Source organism: Toxotes jaculatrix, chromosome 14, assembly GCF_017976425.1.
Source record: "Toxotes jaculatrix isolate fToxJac2 chromosome 14, fToxJac2.pri, whole genome shotgun sequence".
Classification (NCBI taxonomy): domain Eukaryota; kingdom Metazoa; phylum Chordata; class Actinopteri; family Toxotidae; genus Toxotes; species Toxotes jaculatrix.
The window spans coordinates 13,360,303-13,368,493 of record NC_054407.1 but is presented as its reverse complement, the minus strand read 5'-3'; positions in this window follow the sequence as shown (position 1 = coordinate 13,368,493).

Genomic DNA, 8,191 nt, shown 5'->3' with positions numbered 1-8,191 from the left:
CTGTGGAAGAGTGAGGACGGGCTCGTACATGTTTTAATGTGCACGGGTGTTTGCGCATGCACGCTGTGCAGCTGTGACGACCAGAGATGTAGAGAAAAAGCAGTGGGAGGGGTGACCACAATGGCGTGGGGGTTAAGTTTATTTGTACACAGAAATGGTGTATGTGTAGGCCCTGGACCACCCAGCTTGATCCTGTATCAGTTAACACCGACACCCCACCCTCACTCACGAACACAGCGGAGGAGGAAACTGACTCGCGTCTGACTCTTTTCTTTCTTTCTTTTTTTTTCTCCTCTTCTTTCCCATTCTGCTCCCTTTGCTGTCACAAGATTTATTGCATTCTTTCGGCAGAGCATTTCTTAAATTACAGGTTTGAAGTTTCTTAGTCACGAAGGAAGAAGATCAGGACAGGGATGTCTGTGGGGGTGCTTTGTGTGTACATGTGCGTGTGTGATCTACTGTCCTCTGTTTCCTATTGTGTCTGTGGCTGTACAGAAGTCATTTAGACTGTCTCCTGTGGCCTGATTATGTGATATCGCTGTGTATGTGTGTGTGGAGAAGAGAAAGAGAGATTATCATGTTGTGTTTTTTTCCGTCTTTAATGTACTTTAGATGTTTGTTAGTAGCTAATGTGGTTTTCATCCATAATTTATATTTTTTTAATTACCCTGGCACTGAACCTTTAATATTGTAAGTAGTCGTATAAAGTTTAAGTACAGCTTAAACTTTTCAACAGAGAACAAAATGTCTGTAACACAGGCAGGGGTGTTTACCAGGTAGTGAGACTCTGACAAAAGATGCCATGAAGTTGCATTGTGGGAAACATAGGATCCAAAGTTTTTACTGGTTAACCTAAACTAGAGTCAGGATATCTTGGCCTCTGCTGTGCCAAACTTTTATCGCTGCCAAAAAAGTGTAATATTAAATCCCTGGAGAACCCCTCTAAGCTTCAGCAAAGATGGAAGAGCATCAGGTGCCATGCATGTTATATCAAACGTGTCCCAGTTCCAAACTACATTCAGTATGCGTGCTAAATATGGTCGACTTTTGAGTGGGCTGTAGATGTACACTTTTCTCCCACAATGCAATGCACAAATAAAGTGGAGGAGTGGCTCACAGCCGACAAAATTAAAATAGATTGAGAGCAGTGAGACATCTCCTGAAAGATCTTGGAAACATCATTGGCAGTGGCATTTCAAAGTCACAGTTCAACTGATGTGACATATAGACTATTTTCTTGCTAGGTTAAATTGGTAAAGTATGCTTTTGTTTGTTTGTTTACCAACCAACAGAACAGATTCACAACATAGCTTGTAGTCTCGCCTCATAGATGTTTGTATCTAGATGTGTCGTAAATTGAAATTCCATCAACCTAAAACTCAACAAAACAAACATTGTCATTTTAATAGCTTAAAAAAAATAATTTTCTGCTTTTGCCCACAGGGTGTAACACAAAATAAGGAGTATTGCACTCATTTGACTGGTTCCTTTACAAGAGCACATTCCATAAATGTGGGTCGCGGGCTGAAAAGATGAAGTGCTAAAAGAAACAAAGTGTTCTTTATATGACCTTTTAGGCCCCACCACAGAATTGTCTTCCCTCTGTGTTTACTGTACATGTGGCCTTAGCTCACAGACTGAAAACCTTCATAGTTCAGTACTTTTCCATGCCTCGTCTTACCTGTGTTTACTGTGAGCAACTCCTGTCACATTGTTTAGTATTCAGTTAATTTGTCATGTTTTCACTATCACAGTAATTCCCATGTATAAAGTAGTTAAAATCAGAGTCAGAGTGAGCCAGTTATTAAAGTAACTTAGCACTAATTCATCTTTGGTTCGAAGCTACTGTAGTCTCACCACACAGGAGGGACTAGATGTGAAGGTGAAAGACTAAATTTGTCACCTGGGTTTTAAGATTGAAAACATGAAAACCACAGTTAAGGTTCAGTCTGTCCTTGCTCTTTGTCTTGGCTGTGGTAACCTTTTTAGCGGTCTCACACTCTGACCTCTCTCTCTTCAAACACATGATGAGATCTGGCAGCCGGGAGTGTTTGGGTAGAGGTTTGTATATTTATACAGAGACCCCGGAGTCCCCCTCAATACAACGCCACCATGCCTGAGCCCGCCTTAAAGCACATATGTGTGCTTGCTCCTGCATGAGCATGCATGTGTTCAGGCTTACCTGTGTGTGACTGCTCTTAATCCTCTGTCGTACAAACTAATCAATGGCGTCCAACACCTCTGTGAGTGAATGCATGCATGCGTGTGTGTGTGCACACATGCGTACGCAAATGTGCATGTTTGCTTTGCAGATCTGGAGATCAGATGTCAAGCCACAGATCGTATATCAGGCTGTCTGTTGGTCTGTGGTTTTGTCGCCTTGTGGAATTTTCTGACCTCTCTACAGAAGATTTTCATCTAATTATGCATCCCAAACAAATCTGTCTTGCACCAGGGAGAAGTCATCTGTAAAATAAAACATTTTCATGCACAAATTATCGTCAGTTATCCACTTTGTGTGTTGACAGCACATTTGCTCATAAGGTTTGTTTGAACAAAGATGAAATCTAGCGTATTAATAAATAAAGAATCTCGTCCACATCTGCAGTGACATTTTAAAACGTACTTTATTTTACAGCAAAAAATTAACTTTAAAATCTGTTTCGATTGCAATTACTTGATGTCTAAATGGATTTTTGTACTTCTGTAGTGTGTGTTTGTGATTTGTGCACAGAGAGAATACTTGACAGAAATCTGGAGATCAAGAAGGTTTTTTTTACAGAGTTTTGGTTTTTTCTTGTTGTTGTTTGTTTGTTTTTCAGAGTCTGGGAAGGGACCCAGACCCATTTGATGCTTTTAGTTAAGACAAATGCATAATCTGGATATATTTCCGTGACCCTGTCTCATGTCCCACTTGTACCTTCAAAACACAGTTTCATAAATAAAATTAGCTGGATGTTTGATAGTTTAAAGTTTTCACCCAAATCGCAAAATGCATATTTTCCACTTATCTTAAGTGGTATCTGGCAATGAAGAATTTGGATTTATGGGCCCCGGTTTTGAGATATCCACCTCCTCCAGTACGTGAATACAGTGGTCAATTGAATTTTGTTTTTGCTGCATAAAGTATTGAAAAATTACTTTCGAAAATTCAGCAGCAGTGCGTTTTTCACGAAACAAATGTTCCATTTACTCTGGATAGTCCTAAGATCCAAATGTCTGACTGGCAATAGTTTTTGTTGGAACTATTTTCCACTGAAGAAGAAAGTTGTGGTGAAAATTGTCCAAAGTAAAGTCTGAAGATAATCTAGTGAAAGTTTGATAAAGTTGGGGAGGAAGTGTTCGACCTTCCTAAACGTTGATTTATGAAGTGAGACGTGGACTAAGAAGCAAACCAGCAACGCAGTTTAGGAGCAAAAATGTGCAACCAAAGAGTTCGACTGATGGAATAACAAGCAAAATTAAATGTGAACACATTTCTGAGATAGTCTGTGTGGGTCGATGATATCTTACTGCTGCTGAGCCCTGAGGGGGGAGAAAATAGAAAATAACCATATAGATAAATGGCTTGTATGGATGGTGGGGACAAATGTACGATACATAGACATACACAGATGCAGAGAGAGGTGAGGTGGAGTCTCAGCTCTGGGTTAGGGGGCTGGCTGAGTAGCTGGGTGGCTTCATGGCTTGAGGGCTGATCGTGGGTGAGCGAGAGAGAGAGAAAGAGAGAGAGAGCAAGCAGGCCACCCAAGTGGCAGTCAGTCAGAAACCTGTGTGTGTTTGCTGCTGACCCCTACACATTAGCACAACACTTCCTCAATTTGTCTTCTGTGTTCTCCGGCCACAAATGAATTTCCTCCACCACCACCCCATCACCTCCTCCTGCACACACACATATACAGACACACCGACACCACCCCATCACTAACTTAAATGTCTGAATACACACACACACACACACACACACACACAAACACACCCTTTTACAAGCATTAGAGATACAACAGTTGCTTATGTTGCTTAGCGAACAAAGAGTTTGTGTGGAGACACAGATCCCATGTATGGGATAACAACCTCAGTGACATGCATCACACACACACACACACAGTCAGATATTCCTGTCCATCACTGTGGAGGCCCCTCACTAATTAACTAAACATTGACTGGGTGGTTGATTGGGATCTCTTCTTAAATTGCTTTTGCAATAAAATCACAGGAAGAAGCAAAATCCTGACCCGCTTTACACCCTTGGGTGACCTTTTCCTTCTAATTTTATTCATTACAGTGTTTATAACACCCAGAGATGTAACCACAAACAGGCTGGCGATCCCAAATCATTAAAAATAAACATTTTTCAAGTTTTCTTGCCCTGTAATTTTACTGCAATCACTCGCACTTTAAATCACTTCATTCTGTTCCATTTCACACCAAGGCTACTTGTGATTAGCTTAGCAAGAGGAAATATTTAAAATCGACAGAATTGTAAGTTAGTAGTGGATTCTTTTTTTTTTTTAATCTTTGTGATAAAAACAACAACCCCTTAGTTTCTTTTTTTGCAGTTCTCAGGACAATGTATCTAAAAGTCATTTGTGTGTGTTGTCTCAAAGTTTTAAGATGGGAGCTTTTCTGATAAGCTTCACAATATCACAATAATGCAGAAAAGCTATACCATTTTAGCTATAGCTGCTTACATATACATACATGTGCACACACAAACACACACAGACTTCTTTTAAAGCTACAGGTCCGAGTTTGCATTACCACCTGCTAGTTGCGTTTGACAATACCTCTGTTACAACCGCACGAACAAAGACTTAAAGAAAAGTGTGTTTCTCTGTCTCTCTCTCTGTGTTTTGTGTGTTTTTCCCCTAGAAAGGCAACCATTCATTATGGTGACAAAGGGGTAAAGAAATGCATTATCATAATTAATCTTGTGTGAGACTGTGGGTGGCAGCTTCGACGCTCCTCTGAGACTGACAGAGGTGCTCAATGCAGAAAGTGTCTCTCTGCTACCAGGCAACTTTTGGCCTTTTCACTGATATCTGGGAAACTCATGTAATCATAGACTTGTGAAGTTGAAAATGTCTCATGGGTTTTCCCAACAACATGTGAGACAACTCTGAGAACTTTAAATCAAACCCCCAAGCGTGAAAAGGCTTTTTATTTTAGTTTTAAACGATGGCGTATATTTTTTTTATCCGTCATCACGAACTGTAACTCTTTGTGTTTTTTGATCAGCTTTATTTTTTTAGCCTGTCAGCCCATGGCCAAATATTCAGTTTGGTTATCATGAAAACATTTTGTTCATTTGGATGAGAGTTGACCCGAAATGTGTTTGTGATTTGTTCTCTTGTTTGTTTTTTTTCTTTCAGGGAATTTTTTGTTATGTCTCAGTCTTTTTGTAAGAGCTAGTTGTGATTCTCTGTTGTTTTATGCTTTAAAGTGGTTTGCATGATGGAATTATTGGAAATTGCCCTCACACATAGATAAGTATGCTCAAGGTGTAATGAGGGGGTGAAAAATTATTATCATCATACCAGCTCAGTCCCCCTCAGGTTGCTTAGTGATTGTATGAGTTGAATAGAGTCTTTGTTTTCATTTCATCTTTGCATCAGAAATCATTTATTTATACTTTTCTTTTTCTTTTTTTTTTTTTTTATCTTGGGGCAAGATTAGTTCTAGATAGATAGAGATACATTTATTTTCTGGTACAATCTGTCTGATTATTTTTTATGGTGACACACAGGTGCTGGGCTTCAAGTGTTCTCATGTACGGGGTATTAAGCCTTAAATGTCAGAAGGCATTAAGCCTTCTTTTAAAAAATTGGTTTTCAAATCTGAAGACTCAGGTCTAGACCCAATAATTTTCACATGTGTGCTCTTGTTTCAGGTTTTTACATATTTAATCAGTTCGGTCAAACATTTGGTGTCTTGTTTCATGCAAGTGCAACAATTTCTGTCTGTTGACGACAATCGAAACTTTTGTTGGGTTCTATCTTTTCTTCTCTCTCTTTTTTGCACAGCCTCTTCAAGGTCCCCCAGGTTCATTGAGGAGACTGATTATGTCTGCGTCTCTCTAAATGATCACTACCATCATTGTTGCTCCAGTAAAAAAACATTGTGCACATATTTCAACTCCTCTACTCACTCATCCACCTTTACTTTTTCCTTATGAGTGACAGAGAAGAAATGCAGCCGTGAGCAGCCTCACAGCCTCTCTCTTTGATAAATAAACACTTTCTGTGCCTGAACCCCGGACGTCTCGGGCTGTTGTGAGACGGCTGAGTGCCATAGCGGTTCCGTAGCTCTGCCTATTGCACATACAGAACCCTGGATGGACAGCCAGCCATGCATGCATGGATGAACGGGTGGATGGATGGAGTCACTGGGGAGAGATGAAATGGAGGAATGGAGATGGGGGGGGCAAGGTAAGGGGAAGCACAGGAGCAGAGTAGCAGCAGAAACAGAGGAAAAGATGAGGGTGTGAAGAAGGAAAACAGAAATAAAAAAATAAGTGAGGAGGTGAAGGCTGAGAAGATGGAACAAGGGAGGAAATAAAGGGAGGAAGGGATGGATGGATGGATGGAGAGACCATATGGGACACAGGACGTGCAGAGAGGAAGAAGGGAGAAAGGGCTTGGGCAATTTGTGTTTGGAGGCCGGGGCGGTGTGATGGCAGATATCTGCACAGCGCATGGTCATCTCAGATGGTTTATTTATCCAAGGCCTCCAGACCAGGCTTCGGACCTCCCTGAGTTTGTTAGGCTTGAAGGGGCCCCCCTACCACACAACCCAATTCCTCACATTCCACATTAGCTCCCATTTCCAGCTGCCTGTTTCCCTCTACCACTCAACCTGACCCAACCCAGTCCAGGCAAACCATACCCACTTCCAACAAAGTGGAAATACAGTCCAACCAGTGCCACCCTGGAAACATGAGTGTACGGTTGCTTCCATTTGAACAGTTGGATGACTAAGTGTGTATGTAGGTGTATCAAAGAACTTCTGCAGAGAGTGTTGGAGTGGTGGTAAATGAGAAGTTTACACCAGTATCCTGTGGTCCTACATTCCAAGTCAGAAGGCAGTGGACACATCCTGTTTCATCAAGACATATCAAGCGACTGCTCTATACCAGCAGAAATGCTTGACTGCAGGTTAACCAAATTCAGACATTCAAGTCTTCGAAACAACCATGTTTATTTATTTAGTGTAGGCACGCAGCAGAAAATAGAGATCTGAAATATATCTGGGTGTGGTTGCAAAAGGTATCCCAGATCTCAGAAAACTGTTTGTTTGGATCAAAATGATAAAAGAGAGTTACATGATAGTAGATGGTAGATTTCATTTGTTTATTGACCCAGCCCTTGAGAAAGATGAGACTGGTGACCTGCAGTTTCTTTTCTTGACCCTGATTTCAGCGACAAATGACACTTGTAATGTGCATACAACTAATGTCAGTCACGATGGCCATGTCAGTCACTGACAAATGAACTTTTATAGATACCAGTCAATAAAGGTAGTTGCAGTCTTAGATACATATCATTTTGGACACTGAGAAAACCCCCCCAGCTGACTTCATTTGTCATTGCAGGACTACATGATAGCATTTACAAATGATTACTTCTTTACTGTCACTCAAGGTGTTACTCCTTTACTCCTGTGACTTGTCTTATGGTGCTATAGCTGCAACAGTAAAGAAAACATGGATAAAAGTACCATCTGATGATGTATTTCCTGGTCCCTCTGATAGTCACATTACATCCTCCTGTCTTTGTCTACGTCATCTCATGTAAACAATGATGATGTACATAATGTCTCAACAGTGAGATGTGACGCTGATTGAACCTGCACTTACTGTAGGTGTCACAAACAGAATGAGACCACAGCATTGACGCCTATGTTCAAATTGCTTTACTTCAGCTTCAAATTGTCTTACAGTCACTCAAAGGCCCTCAGATTGCCACCAGCCACCTGACAAATGTTCCACACAGCAGCACAGGTTGCTGCTCAAGCAGAGAATGACTGTGTAATCTGGTAAAGTGTTTGTTCTTCACCCCCATACTGTCATGAGTGGGGCCAACGGGGGGCTTACATTAGCAAACCACCAAGACACTCCTAGCCTCTTTTTAGATTAGAAAACAATCTGGTTTGAGAACCCACTTTCTTTCTTTTTTCTTTCTTTCTTTCTTTT